At 45.6% G+C, this 25,957-nt stretch overlaps 1 protein-coding gene and 1 non-coding gene across 11 annotated transcripts in view; both read left to right on the top strand.

Moving 5' to 3' along the window:
- Positions 1-25,957, top strand: part of SIPA1L3 (signal induced proliferation associated 1 like 3) — a 306,933-nt gene that overhangs the window by 57,034 nt on the left and 223,942 nt on the right. The window contains exon 1 of one of the 10 annotated variants that reach the window (XM_070398656.1): positions 15,068-15,630. The exons of the other annotated variants lie outside the window; for them this stretch is intronic. The gene's annotated coding sequence lies outside the window, so the exon portion shown is untranslated. Of the gene's footprint in view, positions 1-15,067; positions 15,631-25,957 lie in introns of those variants that run through there. 10 annotated transcript variants of the gene reach the window in all.
- LOC138997494 (U6 spliceosomal RNA) lies at positions 17,425-17,530 on the top strand. Its single transcript, XR_011468957.1, has one exon. It is a non-coding gene; the product is annotated as a U6 spliceosomal RNA (small nuclear RNA).

The following is a 25,957-nucleotide window of genomic DNA, read 5'->3' as shown; positions in this document are numbered from 1 at the left end:
GTGAGTTTCACTGGGATTGTCTTGCATCTGTAGATCAAGTTGGGAAGAACTCATAGTTTGAAAATGTCGAATCTTACTATTTTTGAACATGGAATGTCTTTCCATTTATTTAGTTTTTCTTTGATATCTTTCATCATAGTTTTATAGTTTGTCCATATAACTCTTTAAAAATTTTTTAATTGATTCCAGAGAGAGAATCATTGATTGGCAGCCTTCTGCATGCCCCACAATGGGATCAAGCCCACAACCCAGGCATATGTCCCTACTGGAAATCTAACCATAACTTCCTGATTCATAGGTCAACCACTGAGCCACACCAGCTAGGTGCTCATATAACTCTTATACATATTTTGTTAGATTTATACCTAAATATTTCATTTTGGAGGGTGTTAAGGTACATGGTTTTGTGTTTTTAATTTCAAATTCCACTTATTCATTGTTGGTATATAGGAACATTATTGACTTTTGATTATTAACCTGTATTTTACAATCTTGCCGTAAGTGCTTATTTTATCTTTATTTATAGATTTTGAGGGGTGGGGAGACACAGAGAAACATCAATTTGTTATTTCATTTACGCATTCATTGGTTGCTTCTGGTATGTGCCCTACTGGAGATTGAACCCGCAACCTTGGCATAGTGGGACAACTCTAACCAACTGAGTTACTCAGCCAGAGCCTATAAATGCTTATTAGTTGCAGGAGTTTATTGTTTTCAAGTCTTTAGGATTTTCTACATAAGTGATCATGTCATCTGCGAACAAAGACAGCTATATTTCTTCTCTCCCAATCTGTATACCTTATTTTTCCTTTTTGTTTTGTTTTGTTTATTGAGTTAACTAGGACTTCCAGTACAATGTTGCAGCAATTTTCAACCATGTGCTACAAGAATTTTTTTTAAAGAGGGCACTGCCCTCTTTTTTCTTAGATTGTCAAATTTAAAAAATGACAACAGCCAATGCAACAATAGCTGTCTGGTGTAAATGAATAAAAATTATACCATTTTTTTTGTCAATTTGGCAAAAAAAAATTTTTTTTTGGTGTGCCATAGAATTTTAGTAGTTTATATATGCCATGAGATGAAAAAGGTTGAAAATCACTATGATGTTGGAATGCAGTACTGAGAGAGGACATCCTTGCTTGTTCCTGTTCTTAGAAGGGAAAGTTTCAAACTTCTCACCATTGCCTTTTTACTTATTAGTTCCCTAAGCCAAACATTTGGAGACCAGGGGCCTTGCATCCACTTCCCTCAGCCCAGTCGTGACCATGCAATCGGTTTTTAAAATATGAATGAATGACTCATGTGGTACCATAAACAGCTAAATAGACTTACTTACAATATCTTCTGAGCAGATGTCAAATCAGGGTTAGAGAGGCAGCAGAGGCTGGTGATTAAAAGAAGACTCTGGAGCCACAGGTTGGGGCTACTCTACTACTTACTTAATAGGTAACCTTAGGTAAGGGATAGCACCTCTCAAAACCTCAGTTTTCTCATATGTGAAGTGGGGATAATAATAGGAGCTATTCTACGGGGTGGTTGTGAGGGTTAAATGAGTTGGAGTTAAAAAAAAAAAGAATCCCCTTAAAGGAGAAAAAATAAATAATAAGGAAAGAGACAAGAAAGAAAAAGAGAGGGGGGCGCAGAAAGGAAGGGAGGGAGGGAGTGAGGGAAGGAAAGAAAGGAAGGGAAGGTAGAAGGGAAGGCAGAAGGGAAGGGGACCATAATTTTATGGTTGGGGGTCACCACAACATGAGGAACTGTATTAAAGGGTCTCGGCATTAGGAACCACTGCCTTAGAGCAACAATTGACTCCTATACTTGGGCACACGGGTAATAAGTATAGGAGTCAATTGTTGCTCTAAGGCAGTGGTTCCTAATGCCACGACCCTTTAATATAGTTCCTCATGTTGTGGTGACCCCCAACCATAAAATTATTTTCGTTGCTACTTCATAACTGTAATTTTGCTACTGTTATGAATCGTAATGTAAATATCTGATATGCAGGATGTATTTTCATTGTTACAAATTGAACATAATTAAAGCATAGTGATTAATCACAAAAACAATATGTAATTATATATGTGTTTTCCAATGGTCTTAGGTGACCCCTGTGAAAAGGTCGTTCGACCCCCAAAGGGGTCATGACCCATAGGTTGAGAACCGCTGCTCTAAGGTGTGATGTGGTAGTTTTGACTTGAAGAGTAATTGAACCTTTGCTTTAAGTATGAAGAGAGAGAGGTTCAATTCCAGGGGAGATGAAGTTCAACCCCTGAGCCTGAGAACCAGTGATTTCAGTCAAAAATGGTTGCTCAGCACTGATGTGGAGTTGTAAAATCAACCCTGATCAGCAAACTTGCATAGTACAGATCTGATTAGAATGAGAACTTTTGGATTTGTGAGGAACTGTGTGTTCTTTGTGGAAGAAGTTGGAAGAAAGACACAGCTGGGTGAATCTCCTGAGAACAATGAGTCACTTTCCCAGATATGTCCTGCTGTTGCAGTCTTATGGACCACTGCCACGAGTCCTGTGGTGGGTGAGGCAGCGCAGTGGTTAAGGGTCCTACACTGTAATGGATCATTACTAAAGTGCTATAGTTTGACCTTAGGCAAGTGACATATGCTTTCCCAGCCTTGATGTCCATCTCTGCAAAATGAAGAAAAGATCAAGTTACTGCATCAGGCTTGTTTATGAGCTTTGAACTAGTAAAACCTCTTACACGGTTCTTGGCACTTAATAAATGTGCATTAAATCAGCAGTTGCCAACCTTTTGGACCTCACGGACCACCAGTTGGTGAACGCTGCTCCAAAGGTTTCCTTAAACCAGCGGTCACCAACCTTTCGGACCTCACTGACCAGCCACCAGTGGTCTGTGGACTACTGGTTGGCGACCGCTACATTAAATATTAGCTGTGCTACTATGTTGTAATTACTATTGTGTTAGGTTCTGCTTTGGAAAATTGCTAGTCTGGTACTCCATGAATATCTCTGATGCAGACAACTCTATAGCAGAGTACAGCATATCATCCTGGTGAACCCTCAAGAAGATAATCGTCATTTCATTAACCCGATTAGAAATAATGTTTCATGTATTCATTCAGCAAATATTTATAGAGCTTCTACTCTGTGCCAAGCACTGTTTTAAGCTTCAAGGACAGAAGATAAAACAGACCCTGTTCCTGCCTTCCTTGAGTGCAAAGCCTGGTAGGGGGAGACAGACTAGAAATAAATAGTATGTATCAAAGGTGATAGGTAGAGTCACAAAGAAACTTGGTAATGCTATGAATAAGGTCAGGACACTGCGCTATATGTGTGGTGGGAGGAGCACCTTAGTGGGATCAGTAAGGGCTTGTCTGAGGAGGTGACATTGACCTGCAACTTGAAGGATGAAAAGGAGCCAGCCATGCAAATAGTTGTAAAAAACAAGTGCCTGGCAGTGAGAACAGCAAAGTCCTTGGGGTAGGAACGAGTTTGGCAAGTTGGACGAACAGAGAGTAGCCTAGCATGGCTCAACTTGGATGAATAAAGGTGAGAATAAAGTGGAAGGGATTTGTAGGCTCTGAGTTTGCTTCCTGAAACCTCTACTTTCTTCCGTCCCTGGGAGTGTTTGGAGAGAAAGGAAGGACTGTGGGGAACTGACTTTGGCATCTAGAAAAAGGTGTAGGGCAGTGGTCGGCAAACTGCGGCTCTCGAGCCACATGCGGCTCTTTGGCCCCTTGAGTGTGGCTCTTCCACAAAGTACCGACTTCTGCGCATGGGCCACGAAGTTTCAATCGCACTGTACATGCACGCCCGCATGTGGTATTTTGTGGAAGAGCCACACTCAAGGGGCCAAAGAGCCGCATGTGGCTCACGAGCTGCAGTTTGCCGACCACTGGTGTAGGGGGCCCAAAGCCTTGGTCCCTGCCTTGCTCTTATCACCCTTTTCAAGGCCCTTAACCCAGGGACTGCAGGTTGTTTAAATTAAGAGACCTTCCCTCCATGGCTGGGTTCTCTGACTTGTCAGCCAAGACTGTGGTTTGCATTTTTTGTCCCAAAGGTGGCCCAGCTGTGCTGTCACGCAAAGCCTTGATGCTCTACGCCCAAAGCCCACTTTCTTCTTCCCCAAAATAGGGCAATTGAAAGCTAGCTGCCCTGGAGAAGTGCCAAATAGCAGCTCAGCCAAAGCTAGCCTTCCTCTTGAGGGTGTGAGGCATTAATAAGCTTTTTTTTTTATGCCTAAGGTGAGGATGGTGTTAAAGCACCAGGGCTTGGAGTAGAGCAGCAGGTAGGAGCCTAGACTCTGGATTTTAGATCTGGTTTCACTACCTACCACCTGTGTAACCTTGGACAGATAACTTACCTGTGACTCCTTGCCTTGGCTTTCTCATCTGTAGATAATAATTTCTATGCTTGATCCCCAGTAGGGGGTGTGCAGGAGGCAGCCAATCAATGATTCTCACTCATCATTGATGTTTCTATCTCTCTTCCCCTCCCTTCCTCTCTGAAATCAATAAAAATATATTTTTAAAAAAAAAAGAAAAGAAAGGCAGCTTGAGCCCTAGACAGTTTGTTCAGTAGTTAGAGCACCAGACCTCAGACTGAAGGATCTCGGGTTCCATTCCAGTCAAGGCATGTATCGTGGTTGCAGGCTTGATCTGGGTGGGTGCAGGAGGCACCAATTGATGTGTCTCTCTCACATTGATGTTTCTTCTCTTTGTCTCACCCCTTGCTTCCGCTCACTAAAGATTAATGGAAAAAATGTTTTCGGGTGAGAATTAACAATAATAATCTTATATAATAAAGAGGTAATATGCAAATGGACCATCACCCCCTCATACACAAGCTGGCCGCCCCCATGTGGTCACAAGATGGCCACGCCCATGTCATCACAAGATGGCTGCCTGCATGAGGTCACAAGATAGCCACCCCCATGTTGTCACATGATGGCCACCACAAAATGGCTGGCAGGGGAGGGCAGTTGTGGGCGACCGGGCCAGCAGGGGTGGGCAGTTGTGGGTGATCAGACCAGCAGGGGAGGGCAGTTGGGGGCAATCAGGCTGGCAGGGGAGCAGTTAGGCGTCAATCAGGCCAGTAGGGGAGCAGTTAGGGAGCAATCAGGCAGGCAGGCGAGTGGTTAGGAGCCAGCAGTCCTGGATTGTGAGAGGGTTGTCCAACTGCCGGTTTAGGCCTGACAGGGATCGGGCCTAAACAGGCAGTTGGACATCCCCCAAGGGGTCCCAGATTGGAGAGGAGCAGGCCAGGCTGAGGGACCCCCCCTCCCCCCAGTGCACAAATTTCGCTAGAAGTTATAATAACAAAGAAAGTCAGCTTGAGTGGGCCACCCACCCAGTTAGCCTTTTGTTTGGCTTGGAGTTGTCTGTTTACATTAGTAGAGCTCACATATTTCCTTACAATTCTGTGGGGCAGAGCCAGGAAGATACCATCTCTGATGAATGCTCTGCAAAATTTCAGAGTGGGGTCGTATCTGTTTCTTTCCCCCTTCCTGTCCTGTCTTCTGGTTGCTGTCCTGCCTTGGAGTGTTTCTGAGACATTTTATACCATATATTGATCTCTTACCAAGTGGACTAGATCACTAGATGCCTGGGGACAGGGATGGAACCATCTTTTATTGGTCTCTTAGGCCTGGCAGGTGGTAGGCACTTACATTATACTAGAGGCCCAGTGCACAAATTCGTGCATGGGGGGCGGGGTGCGGGAGGTTGGCCGACTGGGTGAGGGACCTGGGGAGGTTGGCTGGCTAGGGGGCAGGGGACCAGGGGAGGTATGCCAGCTGCAGGAGGTTGGGAGTGCACTGACCACCAGGGGGAAACTCTTTTAAAAAAATACATTTTATTGATTTTTTACAGAGAGGAAGGGAGAGGGATAGAGAGAGTCAGAAACATCAACGAGAGAGAAACATCGATCAGCTGCCTCCTGCACACTCCCCACTGGGTATGTGCCCGCAACCAAGGTACATGCCCTTGACTGGAATCGAACCTGGAACCCTTGAGTCTGCAGGCCGATGCTCTATCCACGGAGCCAAACCGGCTAGGGTCAGGAAGTCCAGCAGGAACCAAGAACCCTGTCCCCAACTCTAAGCTAATGTGCCCTTGCCACCAGTGGGCCCATGGGGTCCTTTTAGAGAGTCTGCTTTTATTTGATGTGTAGCTGGTGGGTGATCACAGGGCCTTAGAGGCCCAGTGGACATCTCTGCTTATCTAAGGGGTGTGAGTTTAATTGGACCACACATAACACTCTTAGTATCAGGTTGTACTCTAATTTAAAAAATATATATGTTTTTATTGATTGCAGAGAGGAAGGGAGAGGGAGAGAGATAGAAGAAACATCAATGATGCAAGAGTATCATTGATCGGCTGCCTCCTGCACGCTCCCTACCAGGGTTCGAGCCCACAACCCAGGCATGTGTCCTGACCAAGAATCGAACCTCCACTTCCTGGTTCATAGGTCAGTGCTCAAGACTGGCTGGGCTCTAAATGTTTTTTAAATCCACACAACAACCCTTTGATGTTGGTACTATCACTATCCCCCTTTTCCATATGAGGAAACTGAGGCACAGAGGGAGTGTAACTTGTCTGAGGTCACACAGCTAGTGGCAAAGCTGGAATTTGAACCCAGGTCATGTGGCTTAGAATCCTTGCTCTTAAGCACTCTGTGGACACATTGGGTGATTGGGCGGGACCAAGATTGTACACTAGTTGATCTGTCTGGCAACATGAGGAAGGCCCTGCCTGTGTCGAAAGAAGCAGAGTCCCAATTCCAGGTCTTCAGGGAAGAATTACACAGGATAATGTTATGAATGCGTTGGTTTTAGGAAACTCCAGTTTGATCAGCCTGCTCCCCTTTGGGCATGAGAGATAGTGACATGAGGCTCCATTTGATTGTGTCAGAGACTCTTTTTCTCCTTTCAGAGGAGAGTTGGCCTCTCAGAACCAACTAACATGAGCTAAAAGGAGGCAGTGAGGAAGCCAGGGAGTGGTGGTACACCAGGGCTCAGGGAATAAAGGAAGGTTTGATTCATGTTCCCATACTTGCTGGCTCTGTAGTTAGTTGTGCAAGATAAGAATGAGCATGGGGATCAGCAGGCCTAGATCCAAGGTACTCCCAGTAGTGTGACTTTGAAACCAGATAACTAATGGGTCCGGGCTGCCTATCACTACTTGAGCCAATTTAACAGAGACAGGGTTGAATTATATATGAGCATTTATTCCAATAATGCCGGCAGTATGGGAGAGCAGCAGATTACCCATGAAAATATGCTCTGCATCCCCCCATAAGCCCAGCTGCTTATATGGGGTACAAGGACACATTTTATATGGGGAAGTGGGCAAAAGGAATAAGAATGTGTATGATTACAGGCAATGTGGGCTGGCAGTTTGCAAAAGGCAGGGGCATCCAGGACTCTGTTGTTTCCTTTCTTTAACAAGGTTGTTAATCTTTCCATGATAATAGGCAGCTCCTGGGTGGGGAGAATGGACAGCATTTCCAGGTGAGCTCCCAGGTCCTGGTTACAACTCCCAGCCAGGTTAGAATTGTGCTTTCTTTAATCAAAACAAAACAATCATGGTTAACAGAATGTGATTAATATTTCTTATAACTAATAGCTAGATCCCAGTATGCTATTTCTGCCCCTAACAATATGCAGGTGATGAAATGTACCAAGTATTTGCTGCTGGCACTATCTCTTTCTGCAGTGGGATGTAAAAGCTGTGGTAGGGCTTTGAGCAGCTAATTGATCATGGTGAAACAATAATTTTTAGGGGTAAAATAAACAGATTTAGGACATTTTAGAAATTTTAGAAATCAAGGGGATCATGGAAGAAGCACAGGGCTACAGAGCAGTAGAAGGTATCTATACTAATAATCTATACTAATAAAAGGGTAATATGCTAATTAGACTGGGTCAACCGGCCATCTTCCAGATGTCCGACTTTCTTCCAGACAAAGCCATGGTGGTGGGGGCCGAGGCAGAGGCAGTTAGGGGCAATCAGGCTGGCAGTTGGGGGCGAGATTAGGCCGGTAGGGGTTAGAGACAATTAGGCTGGCAGGGGAGAGCAGTTGGAGGGGAGGGCAGTTGGGGGCGAAATCAGGCTGGCAGGGGGTTGGGGCAATCAGGCAGGCAGAGGGATTAGGGGCAATCAGGCAGTCAGGCAGAGGCAGTTAGGGGCAATCAGGCAGGCAGGCAGATGAGCAGTTAGGAGCCAGCGATCCCAGATTGTGAGAGGGATGTCCGACTGCCGGTTTAGGCCCAATCCCACAGGAATCGGGCCTAAACCAGCAGGTGGACATCTCCCAAGGGGTCCCTGATTGGTAAGAGTACAGGCTGGGCTGAGGGGACCCCCCTCCCCAGGTGCATGAAAGTGCCACTAGTATTTCCATAGAATAGGAAAGCTGAAAACAGCAGGTCTATATTTACAAAATAAAGGGAAGGAAGTCCCTCATTCAGAGGGAGAAGAAGAAATCCCAAAGGGGATAGGAAAACAATAAGGAAGCAGGGGATGAAAACCTCCCAAGTCCTTTGTGAGGTTCGACTTTTGAGCCCAGGAGTTACTATAGTAACCAGTCCAAGGAAATAGTGACCAATCAGAGGGGATATCAAGGCACCAAGATCAGCCTTTATAAGCCGTAGGGAGAAGGAACTCAGTGGGACTCTTCCCCCTCCCCACGTGCGAGTCTGTGCTGTGAGATTTTTTTCTCCTCCCCACGTGGGAGTCCATTCTGTGGGACTCTTTCCCCTCCCCATGTGGGAGTCTTTGCTGTGGGATTCTTTCCCTTCCCCACGTGGAATTTGTACTTGTTCTTCAATAAATTTCCACCTTCCATCTGTGGATTCATTCTTCAACTGCACGGGACAAGAGCCTGGGAACAATCCTGCCCAGGGGAATGTCGCATGTTCCAGTTCAAAAATCCCATTCCAATGGTAATAATCTTTAACCAAATTGAGTGAGTGCCAATAATGTGCTAAGCACTTTACATGCATAATTGCATTGAGCTCTCCCTCCATGAGGCAGTTTGTCAGTTGGAACACATCTGGCTGCAAGTAACAAGATGCCTGGTGAATCTTGGCTGCGTAGTGGAGACAATTCATTCTCTCACTGCAAAGTGGGGTGACAAGCTCTGGGTTGATTCAGAGGCTCAATGATGACCTTGAGAACTGGACACTCTCTATTTCCTAACCTTTAGTGTGCAGGCATTTCATTCTGGTGTTGGTTGTTGCATGGTCATGGGGATGACTGCCTCCACCTTTACACATGATCACATCCTTATCACAGCATCCTAAGCAGGTAGGAGCAGGAAAAAAGGCTTTCTCTTCCTGTGACTTTTCTTTCGAAATGGAATATGTTCCCATAAACAGCTCTACCCCCAGCAGACTCCTTTTTATCTCTCATTGGCCACAAAGGAAATAGGCCTCTGTGATCCATCTTCAGCATAGTCAACTTTTAATGGAGTTATTACTGAATTTCCCCAGGGCAAGCAGAATGTAGGGAGGAGGGGAGAGGATAAGAACAAAGAACTGTGTACATGAGCCAGCATCGAGGTGGATACGCACCCCCTCCTCCCCACACACACACACCCAAAATGAAACACTTCATACCGCCTCAACTAGACAGGGGGAGGTGAAGACAACTACAAAAGATCTCAGACAGTGAGACCTAGAGGACATATGGGGAAAACTGTTAATCCCATAGTACTCAGCCAATGAAGAACCAGAGGAGGGACTCTTGCACCCAGGGATAAATAGCCTGTGATCTCTACTTCGTGTATGCCTGTTCACTGGACACCCACTCTTGCAAGACTGTATTAAAAGTCTCATTTTTGCCATACTTCTGTCTCCAAGTCTGTTACTTGAGTTTGGACAGGTGAGCATTTCTCACACTGTCCCTAGCTGCAAGGGAGGCTGGGAATGTGGAATGTCTGTGCAGTGGGAGGCAGCAAGAGAGACAGGAGTTGGGAATGGCCATATGGTTCACAATCAAGTTTCTGCTGCAGGTGGATATTATTTTCTCATCTCCAAAGATGAGAAAACTCAAGGATCAGAGAGATGAGGAAATGGCTTGCCAGGATCTCATAGTTTGTGGTGGTTTGTGGTTTGAACCCCCATCTTTCCTCCTCCAGAGCCTCTGGTCTTAACCCCTCTACAGTACTGCCTTCCCAGGAGGGGACACCTAAAAAGCTATTGAAAGGACAGAACGGGACTGATAGCTGTGTCCCTAACTCCTCTTCCAAGAAAAAGCCACAGAATGTATCAGTTACTCAACCTGCCCTTATCTCAGCCAATGGGAATGCAAGGGAAACAAACCCAAGGCCAAAAGTATGCTGACCACCCCCCTGTCTTTGTGTAACCAGACCCTAGCTGCACCCTGCCCTTGTGTCACTAGCCCCCGGCCCTCACTCAACCAACCGGAATCGGCCAAATCAGTAGTCCGAGTGGGCCCCCACCCCCCGACCCCCCACCCCAAGCCCTATAAAGTCTTTGTTCTTTCAAGACTCAGGGCTCTCTCGCATCCTGCCGCTGCGCCGCTAATGGAGGCAGAGGGACCAAGCTCAGCTTGAATAAAGTCTCTATGCTTTTGCATCGGACTCGGCGCTCCCTGGTGGTTCTGTTGGGGATCTTGAAATCTGGGCATAACACTATAATGCAGGGTGCTGAGTGTTGAGCACCAAAAGCTGTGGGAACACAGAGGAGAGGGAAATTCTGCTCAGGCAGTCAGGGAGAGTGAACTATAAAGAAGATAGGAGTATGTAGAACACATGCACTAGCCTTTGAAAGGTGAACAAGAGTTCTGCTATGTATCTCATATGAAGATTCCACATAATAATCATTCACTAGATTCAACATAATAAGCATTAACATAATAATAATAAGTATGCATAGAGAGTGCTGTGTGGAACCTGAAGCAAGTGGCCTCTCAAGTGAGGAAGGCCCAGAACGCCACCTTTCTCAGACCTGAAATTGCTTCAGTTCAAATATTGGCTCTGGCACTTAAGAGCTGTGTAACCTTGGACAAATGACTCTACCTCTCTGTGCCTTGATTTCCATATCTGTACCAGGGAGAAAAATGCTTAGGATACTTTCAGGCATGTGATAGACATCCATAAGTATTTTTTTGATGATCGCATGATGGAAAACTTGAGTCAGAAGATAGGCAGAGGTTGTTAATTCTTTTTGGATTTGTACTGCCAGGAAGTCCTCCAGAAAAGCATTACTTCATCAGCTGAGATGACCCATTTCCCTACTCCTTTGTCAATACTGGGTCTTATCTTTTAGGAAAATATTCATTGTTATTTTGTTGTTATTGTTGTTACTCCTCACCTGAGGATATATTTTCCCCCATTGATTTTTAGAGGGAGTAGAAAGGAAGGGGAGAGACAGAGAGAAAGAAACATTGATTGATTGCCTCCGCACGCGCACGAGCCCCAACCAGGGCAACCGAGGCACATGCCCTGGATCAGAATCAAACCCAGGACCCTTCAGTCTGTGTGCTGACACTCTAATCACTGAGCCAAACTGGCTGAGCCTCATTGTTATTTTGATCAGTAATGAAACCAGCCTATATTATGGGTACATCAGACAGTGTCCATATTTTTCAGAGGTGCAATCTGAAACATGAAATGGTGAAATGACATCATATTTGGGATTTACTTTAATATAATTCAATGAGGAGGAAAAATGGGGGAAAGAAACAAATTAAGAATAGATGAAGCTTATGTGGCAGAATCTTGATGATTACCAAATCTAGTTTAAGTACATGGGAGTTTACTGTACTTTCTCTCTACTTTTTTAGAATATTAACAACAGCAACAACAAACAGCCCCATTCACCACCCCAACAAACACACACACACACACACACACACAGCCTAGTAATTTAATAGCATCGAAACATTACTGAGCCCCTGCTGTACACAGGTGGAGTTGGGCAGTCTTGCAGCCCTTGGTTTTTCCAGTCCTCCTCTCCATGGGTAGCTGGAAGGATAGTAGCTCTCAGACCCAAAGCAGCAATGTTTCATCTCCTTCCCTGAATTGAGCACTGAGCGACATTTTCCTGAAATGGAGGTTTTTCCCTTCCCACCTGTAGGGGAGACAAACTCCCTAGTGATCAATTCTTGGGAACTCCTCCCCCCACCCTCCCCTTAGTGGCTAATCTGGTTTTGCCATGAGGAGGGAGTCATGTGCGATGATGGGAAAAACATATCTGGCTGATCCCCCCACAGTGACTGAATACTGACTCCAACCTCACTAATGATGTAAACACAAGAGAAGTCCCTGTCAAACCCTTTCTGCAGATTCATGTAAATAGGTAGTGGGGCTGTGAGTTTTCCAGTTCTCCATCCTCCTACATGGTGAAGTTAGGGAGGAGCCTTCACATCCCATCTGGAGCTGGGTGAGGTCTCAGTTATGGAAGGGTGATCTACCCAGGAACTGACCCCTAGCCCCTCCAGAAAAGTCATTCATTAAGAATGTTTCTTGGGAAATCCAGCAGGGGACCCACATGTGTATGTAGTCAGCTATAACTTCCAGTTGTCTCACTTCTGAATTCCAGCAATTTCTCATTTCCTTTAGGAAATAAAAATGAGTCTGGAGAGAAGTATGAATAATCATGACAAACTTGGCAATAGGGACATTGGGAACTTTGCCCTGAAGCTCAAAGTTGGTGTCACTGTTGCTAGGGTCTCGAACTGTGTGGACCAGGGAAAACATGACACTTGGGACCAGATGGCCTGGGTTCAAATCCCAGCGCCACCACTTAGTGGCCATGTGACCTTATGAAAGTCACTTAATATCTCTGCCTCAGTTTCCTTATCTGTAAAATGATGAAAGTATTGAAAGTATAAAATTAAGTATTGTTTGTAAAATGTTTAAAACAGCCTCTTCTGTAGTAGTTGCTCAAGTAATACTGGCCATGCAATTATTATATCCCACTGTGATGCTCAGGCACAGTTAGGGTTGAAAACCACTGGTTTATAATAGTGGTTCTGTGAGGACAAAAATTGGAAGAGAGGAAGAGAGAATCCTTCTTCTTCCTCGAGTCTGTAGTTTGGGGAAATAGGCTTAATTTTGCTATTTAAAAATATTGATTTCCACTTGTTTAAAATCCCCTAGAAAAGCACAGGTGAAAGATTTTAAAGAACAGGAGATTTTCTCTCTTCTCTATCCATATACTGCTAATAATAGAAAGAAAAAAAAAAGACTGGAAGGAAATGAACCAACCTCTTTTTTTGCTGTTGTTAATCCTTACCAGAGGATATCTTTCCATTGATTTTTTTTTTTTTTTTTTTAGAGAGAGAGAAAATAGGACATGGGGAAGAGAGAGAAACATCAATATGAGACACATTGATCAATTGGTTGCCTCCCACACTGGGGCCCTGGATCAAACCTGCAACCCAGGATGTGCCCTTGACTGGAAATTGAATCTGAGACTCTTCGGTGCGCAGGCTGACTGTAACCATTGAGCACACTGGCCAGAGTGAACCAACTTTTTTATAGTGGTTATCCTTTCGTGGGGAGATATGGGTAACTTTGTATTCTTCTTTATACCTTTATTTTATAAGTTTTTACATGTATATATAAGCATATACCTCTTTCATAAACAGGAAAATTTGAAAAGGTAAGATATCACGAGCAGAGCCGTTTGGTGGAAGTCTCTCAAAGTGTAACTGTCTGTTTAATGTTTGTGTGTCTCAAGCAGCCTGTTTCCAGCCTTCCTTGCAGAAGTGTATGTCAGCCCTGTAAAATTTCTGCTCAGAAAGTTCTTAAAATCAAAGCAGATTCCTTAACACCCATTGCTCCACATGCCTAGTCTTGCTCTAGGTATTCATGTTCTCTCCCATCCTTCTCTAGAAATGAAAGAACTCCATTTCTTCTGTGGCTCTGACTTTGAGAAGGAGCCCGTTTTTAGATGGGCATGACAGTAGTAAGTACACAGCTCAGCTCACTGTCCATACCAGGGGTCCTCAAACATTTTAAACAGGGGGCCAGTTCATTGTCCCTCAGACCGTTGGAGGGCCGGACTATAGTTTAAAAAAAAACTATGAACAAATTTCTATGCACACAGCAGCGGCAAAAACACCCGGCGGGCCGGATAAATGTTTTCTGCGGGCTGCATGAGGCCCGCGGGCCGTAGTTTGAGGACCCCTGGTCCATACTTATGGGTGCTTACATGTTAGCTAAAGTAATGAATAACAATCAAATTGGGAACAGAACAGTTGATTGATTTATTCAATAAACACTGATTGAAGGCCTGTTCTGGGCCAGGTACCAATTAGCAAAGCAGACACAGACCCTGCCCGTGAAGCCCACAGACAGCAGGAAAACATGGTCACACGGATAGGTCCTGTGTTCTAAATGTTAAGAAGGATTTTTTTTGAATCACAGAACAGGGCCTACCCAGAGGCTCCCCAAAGAAGTGAGGTTTAAGTAACACATTCCAGTGCAAATGGAAAAAATGAATTTGGTGTACATCTCTAGATAAATTTTGCTTCTGAATGTTTCCAGCTGTGGGCAGAGAACTCCAGATGGGTGTTGCTATGGAAGCGTCTTCCAGTTTTCCCTTCCTGGCTGAGTTTATTTCCAACTGAGTTGCCCAGGCCCGTGCCAGTTCCCAGCTGTAAATATAGACGTGGAGGGGTCTCTTCTTCCTGCTGCCTCATAGCTCTGTAGAGAGCAGATGTGGCTGCAAGCCAACCTAGGGTCCTCCTCCCAACAGTTAGTTGTGGAACCTGCTGTGCAGCAGTTTCTCTTCCATCCGGGCTCTCTTTCCTTTGTCCTCTTCTGGGACTGTGCCCAAGCCTGTGTTTTGAAACTTTAGACCCCAGCTTGCATTTGATGGAAAATGCGCTCATGAGGGCTTCCTCTACCACCCAGCTACCAGATGAGTTGAGTGGAATCTCTTTTACTCAGATCACCTGTTGAGATGAGATTTGCCACCCTCCTGACAGAAAATGTGCTGGCTGTTCTTTGGGACTGTTTGTGAAGAATGGACTTGCTGACCTGAACAAAGGAACAGCAAACAAAATGGGGGAGGGGTGCAGCTAATTGCTTTTTGAGATTGAAGCCTCTCAGCTACCCTTCAGTACTTCAGAATAATTATTGCTAATGTGTTTAATCCTTTTAAAACCCAAAGAAGTGTTTGTTATTCCCATTTCATAGCTGGGGAAACTGGCTGGGCAAGTTAGGTCCTTGGCCAAATTGCTATACTGCTCTCAGAGCACCTTAGGCAAAGGAGGATTTAACTAGAGGGTGCTGGGTGGCCCAGAGAAACAAAACAAGGCTTCAGGAAGGACTGTGTACCAGTCAGTTACTTGGTTGCATGGAAAAGAAACACTGACTCAAACAGGCATAAACTCCAAGGGACAGGATTGGCTCACATGACTAGAAAGCTCAGAGGTGGGGCGAGATTCTGGGCTAGTTGATCCAGGAGCTCAGGGCCATCATCAATGACCCACTTTCTTTCTCTCTCTCCATTCTTCTCTCTGATGTCCATGTCATCCTCAAACCTGGCTTCCCCGGAGGACTGGCTGCCAACACTGATCCAGGTTTATTTCTCCTCAGCTCTGGCCTGAGAGAGAGGATATCTGTCCCCCAACCATAGTGCAAAGCTTCAGAGCTCCCCTTGGATTGGACTAGCGCAGGTAATGTGACCTCCCCTGAACCAATCACTGGCAAGGGTGTGGGATCACTAAGGGGCTACAAAGGCAGAATGGATGCTGGGAAGCAGCCAGCCTATGGAACACAAATGCCATTATCGGGATTCTCTTCCTCACTGCTTTCCCCCTACATCTGCTATATTCATTTTCGCCTATTATAGTCTCTCTTTTTGCCTTTCCCTTCACTTGGTGGGAAACCTGGCCATCCACAGACCTTGTAGTTCAGGCTCTCAAAGAGAATAGTTCTGTGTTCTCCCAGCCCCAGCCCAAAACAACACAAGGAAGAGAAAGATGTCTTCCTTTGGATTTATTATCAAGGACCAGGGAAGGGGTTCTCAAGATGGTCCAGCAGAGGTCAGGTATTCTCCCTGGGCCAATCAACTGTAGGCAGGCTGGCAGGGGTCATTATTCCCTCTGTCCCCTCCTAGATGCCTACTGTATCCTCTTCCTGGGACCTCTGAGCTAGAAGCTCAGGAATGAAATGAAGTTTTAGTGTCACTTTGGATGGGACTTTGGCAACATCTGTCAAGGGGACCCTTGGACACAACTATCCTTTGCCCCAGCAGTTCTACTTCTGGGAGCTTTTGCCTACAGATGTTCCCAAGTGTGAGAATAATCTGTGTCCAAGGTGGCTCATTAGGGCACTGATTGTCAGAGCAAAAAATGGGAACTATCCTAGGTGTTCATTAATAGGGAACTGGATCAATCAGTCACGTTGTCTGTCCAGTGGAACACTGTGCAACGATGAAGGAGGAATAAGGTCCTGATAAAGAGTGCCTTCTATGTCTGGTACACTGCCAAGTATAAAAAAGGAACACCCTTTATTAGTACTTCTCAGCCACAGAGAGCATATTGGAATCTGGGGAAGACTCCAATCCCTGGAAGCCCAGGAGCATTCTTACCTAGAGCACTTTAGATTTCCATAGCAGCACTGTGTTCTTGGCTATATGTGTGTGTATATGTCTATAGTAATAAAAGCCTATGTGGTCATCATGCCTTCACGTCATGATGCCCTCACACCGTAACAATCCATCACCAGGAGGCTGCAGGCGCACATGGGTGGGCGGGGCTGCGTGCATTGGGGGGGGGGGCTGTGTGCACGCAGAGCTGTGGAGGCGGCACCCCCAGCTCTGACCTACCTCTTTGGGGCAATTCATCGAGGAACCCCAGATGGGTGGGCAGGGCCTACCTCTTTAGGGAGATCGATCATGGGGCTCCCACATTGTGAGAGGGCACAGACCAGGCTGAGGAACCCCGCCCCCCAAGTGCACAAATTTTTTGCACTGGGCCTCTAGTATATAAAGACATATCCAAAATTATATATGTACCAGAGGCCCATTGCATGAAATTCATGCATGGGTAGGGTCCCTAGGTCTGGCCGGCAATCAGGGATGATTGACGGGGCGATCAGGGGGCGCCCCCACTGGCACCTGCCTTGGCTGGCCTGGTGCCGCCAGCTCACTGGCCCCGTCCCCTGCTGCTGCCAGCTGCCTCCCGCAGAGGGAGGTGACTGGTGGGGCAATTGGGGGCTCCCCCGCTGGCCTGGGGCCTGCAGGCTAGGGGCAGTTCCTGCGTTGAGTGTCTGCCCCTGGTGATCAGTGCACATCATAGCAACTGGTCGTTCTGCTGTTTGGTCAATTTGCATATTAGGCTTTTATTATATAGGATATGTATGTGTTTATATATAATTTTACTACATTATTCAGGTCTCTGCTTGCATGGCAGAGACACCACCTCAAAGAAGTCTTCCTAAGCACCCTGTCTAAAATGGCCCTTTCTGTGCTCGCTTTGGCAGCACATATACTAAAATTGGAACAACACAGAGAAGATTAGCATGGCCCTGTGCAAGAATGACACGCAAATTCGTGAAGCGTTCCATAGTTTTAAAAAATAATAATAATAAAGTGAAATGGCCCTTTCTGTTCCCTGCATTATTATTATTATTATTATTATTATTACTTTTGTAGCACTTGTCATTCTCTAATGTTGTATGTTTGCTTTTGGTGCCTTCCTCCTTAGCATGTGAGCAGTGAGGGTGAGAATTTGTTTCATTTCTTCCTATATCAGCATTAGAGCCAAAGAAGTTGCTTAATAAGTATGAGCTGAATGAGTGTGAACAAGCCTTAATATTATTATAATCCCCATGTTCCAGTTGTGGACCCAAGTCCCCCAGAGGCCTTGCCTTCCGTGCATGGAGCAAACTGAAGGACCTAGTGCTATTCCCAAGGGGGAAGAGATAAGAAATTTCCCCAGAGTGCCTTTTATGCTGTTAAAACTCTCCCTTTTCTCACATTTCCTTGAGAGAGATGGATACAGGCTGGGGTCTCTTCTCTAGGGGCTTGTGCCTGTGATGGGCTGAGACACGTGTCCATAACATGTAGATTTGATGCTAATTCCTCCAGACGTCTGTGGGCCATCTCCTTTCTCTGGCATGGATAAAGCTGTCCTGGGCAGTTATTCCATGGAGAATAGGTAGAGGGAGAAAGAAACTTACACTCTGAAGGCCTTTCTCCTCTAGAGGACCCTTCACTTCAGCCCCATGCTTAATATCAGAGTCCAGTTTGCCCAAGGGACATCCTCAGACTTGAGACGTTGAAAATGTCGCTATTATTTCTTTGGTATTTCAGTTATAATAACACCTTTGCTAACATCTTTTAGGCTCTCTCTGTGCCCAGCACTTTGCCAGTCACTTGATCCCTGTTACCTAATTTAACTCCCCCAACAGGCTTATCAAGGGTGGAAATTACTATCCCCCACACCCTCCCACTTTACTGATAAGAAAGTTTGGGACCCAGAAAAGTCTAGTAATGAATCATAGTTCACACAGCTGCTAAGAGGCAGAGTTGGAATTTGATTTTGACTCTAGCTAACCACCAAGATGGTACTTTCCTGGCATGTGGCCTTAGACTGCTTCCCATCAGCTTTGGGGATTCTCCCAGTGGCCAGTGGAGGAGAGTCTGGTGTCTGTAATGTGATGTGGATTGCTAATCAATCTTGCAAAGTCCTGCTGGCCAGCATGAGACCTTGATGGGTTGGAGGAAGTGGGTGAAGAGCCTTCTGCTTATTTATTTCTCGTAGACATTTGCCACACAAATTACCAAATGTCTGTTTCTTGTCAAGATTGGTTTCCATCTTGGGTAGGGAAGAGGGTTGGACAGGGCCAGAGGAATACTGTTAATCACCCAAGCAGATCCATCCCTCTGCTGAGAACCTTCTCATGGCTCCATCTTACCCTGAGTGAAAGCCAAAGTCCTTACTGTGGCCAATAGCTACACAATCTATTCCCTTTACCTGTGACTTCTCCTCTCTGCTCCAGGCACATGGGCCTCCTCAGTGCTCCACAGACACTCGGTATGTGCCTGTCTCAGGGCCCTTGCACTGGCTCTTCCTGCTGCTAGGCAAGCTTTTCTCTCATACCCTACATGGTTCCCTCACGTCCTTCAAGCCTTTGTTCATATATTGCCTTTGCAGGGAGATCCTCATCTCCCTTCTCTATTTTTCTCTGTGGCACTACCTAATTATATCGTTTACTTATTTTGTTTATTGTTCATTTTCCCCACTAGTTTCAGCTCCAGTGTTTTGTTCACCTGGATCCCTAGTGCCTGGAAAAGTCCCTGGCACCCAGTAGACACACAGTAAACATTTGTTGAAAGAATGAATGTGCTCCCAAGTGTAGAATGGCCCAATACTGTTATTATTTTGCTGGAGGAGGAAATGTGTATCTGGTGGGGGTCCACTCATCAAGACTCAGTGAGCCCTTTCCATGCACCAAGCTGCAGCTCTGGGCTCCAAAACATCAAGGTACATAAATCCTGGTTCTCCAAGGTGATGTAAGCCATGGAGGGGGAGGGTGCATTTGCTGAGTAGAGCCCAGATTAGCTATAAGGAGGTTGTGAGAGCCAGTGGGTGGCCTTTGTAATATTTTATTATTACAAAGTGGTGGAGCATGGCCTCCCTACCAAGGCTCATAGATGGAAAATTTCCAAATCATAGGAAGGATTATGGGCAGCCAAAATGTTTCCATTCTGTAAACATTATATGAAACATTATAATATACATCCAGAAAAGGTCCAAGGGTACATCACATATTAAGTGTGTAGCTAGATGAACTTTCACCAAGTGAACACACTCATGTAATCAGCTCTGAAAACAATATTTGCAGTCCCCAGAAGTTCCTTTCCTACTCCCTCCCAGTCACTCCTCTTTTCCCAGCAAAATCACTCAATCTCTCATACCTGACTTTGAACTTTATGTAAATGCAGTCATACTTTATGTAAATGTTCCTTTGTATCTGGCCTTTCTGTTCAACATTATGTCTGTGAGATGTCCATCTTTGTGTTTCATGCCTACTCACTACTGTATACTGTCACAGGGCGACCTGACTGGCAGGAAGAAGCCAGCCTTGAGAATAGCTAGGGCAAAGTATTCAAAGGCCCTGGGGTACAAATAAACTTAGAGGGGAAAGGAGGACAATGGGGTGGGAGCATTTGGGCGATGGGTAAAGTGGAATGAGATGAGGTTTGCATTGTATTGAGAGAATTTAAACAGTAATCTGATGTGATCCCTGTTTAATTTGATCTGTCTGCGTGTGAAGAATATAATCTAGGAAGGGAAGAGTGGACTCAGGGTGATCAATGGAGGATCTGATTGAGTTGTCCAGGTGAAAGATGATGGTGGTAGCTTTGCATAGGAAGGAGGGGAAAAGAAATGGAATCAGGATATGTTTTAGAGATAGTAGCAACAGAACTGGCCAATAGACTTGGAGAATAGGAAAGGAGAGACATAAAGGATTCCATTGTGTGTCTGTATCACAATTTTTCAGCCCATCCCTGCTGGTGGACACTTAGGTTGTCTCCCTTTTGCCTCACTCACAGGCTGCTCGGGGCAGTACCCACAGGCACACATCTTTGCTGAGCTGAGTCTTGAAGGATCAAGGGCAAGGGCATTCCAAGGAACCAGTTGAGCTAAGGCTGTGGCCTCCCCTGCACTGAGCTCATGTTGGAGTATGGACTTGCTGCCAGTTTTGAGATGGCTCATACTCTCCCATCTCCTACCTTTCACCAGCTGATTTCTCATCTGACCATGTTTAGACCCCTCCCCTCTGCACTTAGCCCAGAGCTACAGCCAGCATTGCAGTGGTAGGTGCATTATGTTGGAGTTGCTGCTCCACTCAGGGCCATTGCTATCTGCGTGCTATGTCAGCTTTGTTTTCCCTTTGTGGAAATCACAGTAGGCTTTAAAAGCAGTGGCTGAAGAGAGGCCTTTGGTTCTGGGCCAGGCATAGAGGATGACTGGCATATAGGAAATACTAGTAAATAAGAAGACTTCGTGTTTGTATGAGCCTGATTCTTCTGTGTTCTTTGTCCCCTGGTCCCTCCTGTTTCTTGTCTCTAAAGTTGTTCCTGAGAGGCCAGGGCCTTTCTGAGAGGTTATGGGCATTTGGGGGACTCTAGGCCACTCAGTTACTGATGGCAGGTCAGCCAACATGAGTTTAAAACAGGCTGTGCTGCAAGCATGTGGGGAGAGAGAGGCCCTGCCCCTGTCTCTTTCAGCCCCATCTGGGCCCTCAGGTTTCTGGAGAAAACCTGGCTCCCACCCTGGCTTGGATTTCTGTCTTGTGCTGCTGAGAGGTGCCGGCCAGGATGACTTGTCTAAATTAGCAAATCTGGGAGTTGCCTTCTGCCTGCCCAAGGGCTATAGAATAAGAAGAATCATGGATCATGAGCAGGTAAAACTTGACATGTTTCAGCTCGTAATAGGTCAGGGGAAAAAAAAGAAGAGAAAGGTGTGGAGGAGGGATGGCCTTAAAGGAGAAAAACATAGGGCATAAATGAGCTCAACTAAGTACTCTCCCAAGTTGCTGGAGGACATGTGAATCATTGCAAATGTTTAGGAGATGGCCTGGAAAAAAATTGTATTTATTCAGTTTTGAATGAGCAATGCATGCACATGATAAAATGTTCAAATGGCACAAAAAAAGATATACAGTGAAAAGTAAGTCTCCCTGCCCATTGCTCCCCTCCTGTGTGAACTCCCTTTTCAGGTGTGTTCTTCCAGAGATACTTAACACAAAAACAAACACATATGACACATGTAATTCTATACTTTGATCTTGAACACCATTCTTTACTAATTTATACTTTGTAATATTCCCTGAGTAGTCTTTGCTACAGCAGTGGACTTCAATAATCTACCCTACAAGAAAAATGGCCCCAATACTTATTGTGGCATTGTTTGCAGGGGCAAGACAAAAACCAAATCCTGAAAATACAATGAGTGCCCGCTTTTCCAGGAGTGGTAAAGTATGGCACATCCATTCTATCAAATATCATCTGCTAAAAAGAGTGGGTAAGAGCACTACTAGCTGATTTGGAAGCATTTCTGTGCAATATATGTAAGAAAAAGCAGGATTCAGAGAAGTAAATGTGATATCCTGTTTCTGTAAAATAGTGACAAAAGTCTTTGTGTCTGTTTTGTGATCAAGTGATAGATATCCATGGACCTCTGTCAGACTAGGAGAGGCTAGCATGGTACCAGGTGCTGTGGTGAGAAGTAACTTCTGAGTGACCATGACAAGCAGTTTGACCTGCTTCCCTCATCTGGTAGAATGAAATAATCAGAGTTCAGTCAGCTGTGTGAAACATTCAATGCCACCAAGTCAGTCCCTTGTGAGAGTAACACAGGAATTACAGAAACACTGAAGTGAAGGTATGTTCCAGATGAAGCTTCATGGAGCAGGCAGCACAAGCAACAACTTACCTTGCATCCACCCCAAGTGTAGCACACACAGACATCCAATTGGGACATTTCTCACGCCCAACTTGTAAAATGGCTGAGAATCTACCCTACAGAAAAAATGGCCTTAATATTTATTTACTAGGGGCCCAGTGCACGAATTCATGCACCTCGAAAGGAACTGTGGGCTGCGAGACTGTGGTGGGCACAGGGCGGGTCTTGGCCCATCCTCCGCGCCCCCGCCCAGCCCCTCCCTCCACAGCCCCCAGTCCCCTGTCTGCCAGCAGCCCCACTGCTGCTCCTGCCGCCACTGCTCCCACACACTGATGGTGTGGAACGATTGGGGCCAGCGCCAGCAAGGAGGTGGAGAAGCCCTCAGGGGCGATTGGGGTCGGTAGCCGCTGCTCGCACCTGCTGATGGCGACAAGCGATCAGGACCGGTGCTGGGCACTGGCAGTGGGTGCAAGCAGCGGCTCTGGCACCGGCAGTGGGTGCAAGTGCCCAGCAGGACCGCAGCATGCGGGAGCAAAGAATTTTCAATAACCACCAGAGGCTCGCCCCATGACAGCAACAGGCACCCTGCCTTTGTCTGGCATCCCTGCTCACCTGCTCCACCATCCCACTGTGGCCGATTCCCACCATATTCCACACACGCCCCTGGTGGTCAGCGCACGTCATAGCAACTGGTTGTTCGGTTCTGCCGTTCGGTCTATTTGCGTATTAGGATTTTACATGTCTAGATTGTGGCATTGTTTGCAGGGGCAAGACAATGGTCTGTGACCATGGTGGCCTTCTCCTGGTTGCAGGATAAGGATACCGTCTTCTAGGGTTCTGGTGTTTCCCTCAGAATGAATGTGGCTGTTGGAGTGGGTTGGAGTTCATGACCCCTTTGGGGTTACAACTTTTCTCTTGCTGGGCTTCAATTCTAGTAGATGTTCTTGGAGGGAAAGGCATAGTGTCTAATTGACATCCCCTCTCCACCCTACCACTAGGCCACTGTTATCCATAGTGCTCTCCCCACTCTGGACTATCCCACATTCCTTCCCACCCCCAACAAAAAGAAAGATGATGATACTTCCTATCTCTGGAGTAGCATCTCTTCCTCTCTTTTTACAGGTTGTCCATCAGTAATGAGAGCTTACTTCTCATTGGCTTATCTCTTTCTTTGACCCCCTCAGAGAAGGAAGGACCTGGTTGTTATTGATTCAGTAGCTCTATCTTGCTTAGGGTGTATATGTAAAAAAGACTACCCCCTCCAAAAAAAGAATAACCCTTACGTTTATGGTTTGAATAAATGTGTAGTTGATGGAATGTGGTGGACCAGTATCTACCAGTGGATGGTAGAGAAACAGGTAGAGGTAAGGATATAATCCTATATAATAAAAGCTTAATATGCAAATAGACCAAATGGTGAAACAACCGGTGGAATGACCAGTTGCTATGATGCGCACTGACCACCAAGGGGCAGACACTCAATGCAGGAGCTGTCCCCAGGCCCCAGGCCAGCCAAGGCGGGTGCCAGCTGGGGGACCCCCAATCACCCCGCCAGTCACCCCGCCCATTGCCTCCCACAGAGGGGCGAGAGATGTGCAGTGACTTTGTTCATTTTTTCAATTCATTTAACAGGCATTTGGTGAGCTGCTCTTACTGTGCTGTGCACAATTTGAATCTGGCAGAAAACCACTTTGGAAAAATTCATGAAACTATGTGAAGATCATTCTTGAATCTCTCTTTTCTGCCCCACTCCCCCAGGGCCAATCCTTTAACCAGGCCTGTTTGTCCTTGATCTGAAACAGATCTTCACCTGCCTCCTCCTTTCCATTCCAAAGCCCTCACCCTGTCCCAGCCACCACGCTCTCTTCTGCCACATCTCACAGCACACCTCCCTCGCTGCAGCCATTTAGTCACACGGGCCTCCTGTGACTTTCACCACGCTTGTACATTCTCCTCTATCTCCTGGGATAGTCCTTTTTTTTTTCTTCTTTTTAACTTTCATTAGAAACTTTATTACCTTTTCAGTAATTCAATTTGAGTTGCCCTTTGAGTGTTTTTTAATTTATATATAATTCACATGACTTAAAATTCGTCCTTTCAAAATTCATGGGTTTTGGTGTAATTACAAGATTGTACAACCATCATTGGTCTCTAACTCCAGTGCATTTTCATCAACTTAAAAAGAAACCCTATAACCACTAGCAGTCTCTCTCCCCCTATTTCTACCTCCTTCAATCCCCATTAGCAGTCTCTCTCCCTCCATTTCTACCTCCTTCTAGCCCCTGGCAACCACTGGCCTACTTTCTATCTCTGGAATTGCCTATTCTGGACACTTCCACTAAATGGAATCATGTGATATATGGTCTTGGATGACTGGCTTCTTTCATTCAACATAATTTTTTCAGTGCTCATACATGTTATACCTGAATCAATGCTTTATTCTTCTTATGGTTGCATGATATTCCATTGTATGGATTATACCATGTTTTTTGTTTATCCATTCTTCAGATGATGGACATTCTGGAATATTCCAACTCCCACTATTCACATGGCCTCCTTCTCCTTTTTCTTTACTTCTGGGCTAAACTCACTCTGATTTCCGATGTGCTACTTCTCACTATTTGTACTGTATTTGTTTGCCTGTTTGTTTTCTGCCCCCTATTCTGCATTGGAAGCTTCGTAAGAGCAGTGACTACATCTGCTTTTGTTCACCATATTTAGCCCCCTACCTTGCAGAGTCCCCAGCATAGAGTAGTACTTAATAATTGCTGAATAAATGACTCAGTATATCTTATAGTTCTCATCTACCTCCATCTAAGGCAAAACAATTGTAACCCCATTCTGTGGCAAATTCTGTATCTAGCTTTCTACTTGGTATTAAGTAGAAAGCAAGGGTCCTAAAGCATGAGGACACTTTAAATGTTGGTAGTTACTAGAAGGATTTCTCTGACATAAAACACTATCCCTTTTGGTCACCTGCTGTGTAAAACTACAGTGTTACTTGAAAGTGCATTTGACTGTCAAACTGGACCTCAGAACTAACAAGGTACAAAAATCAGTGGAAGGTGTTTTCTCTAATGAGTAAGATGTCAGAGCTTTGTAATTCTGGTTTGTGGCAGCCGCACAGTCATCAGGAAGAGCAGGCTTCTTCTCTCTTTGTGCTTCACCATCCCTAGTACGAGACTTTCATCCTTAACCTGGCTTTATGGTCCAATGTGACTACTGGAGTCACGTCAGTGAATCAGTAGTCCAGGTGGGAATGTGGGTGTGGGATGGGGCTCAAAAGTGGCATCCAGCCTGTGTTTCTGATAAGGAATTTCCCCGAAGTCCCATAACAACTATTTATCTCTTGTTGGTCACCCCTAGCCTTAAAGAAGATTGGGAAATCTAGTCTTAGCTGAGCATCCTTAGAAGAAAGACAAGAATGGCTACCTGGTGGACAGTTAGCACCAGTAGGTCTATTTCCTGCCTGCAGTATCCTGGGCCAGGCAGCCAGTTTCTGCTCATTGGCCTGGACCTTCAAGCCTCCCTAAGTGGCCAGAATCAGAGCAGTGCCTTTCTCCACTTGGTTTACCAGAAGGTA

The sequence above is a fragment of the Myotis yumanensis genome, unplaced genomic scaffold (genome assembly GCF_028538775.1).
Source record: "Myotis yumanensis isolate MYYU_CA2020_CCGP unplaced genomic scaffold, mMyoYum1.0.hap1 SCAF_18, whole genome shotgun sequence".
Taxonomy (NCBI): domain Eukaryota; kingdom Metazoa; phylum Chordata; class Mammalia; order Chiroptera; family Vespertilionidae; genus Myotis; species Myotis yumanensis.
The sequence above is the reverse complement of the archived record's forward strand: the minus strand, read 5'-3'. Positions and strand labels throughout refer to the sequence as shown.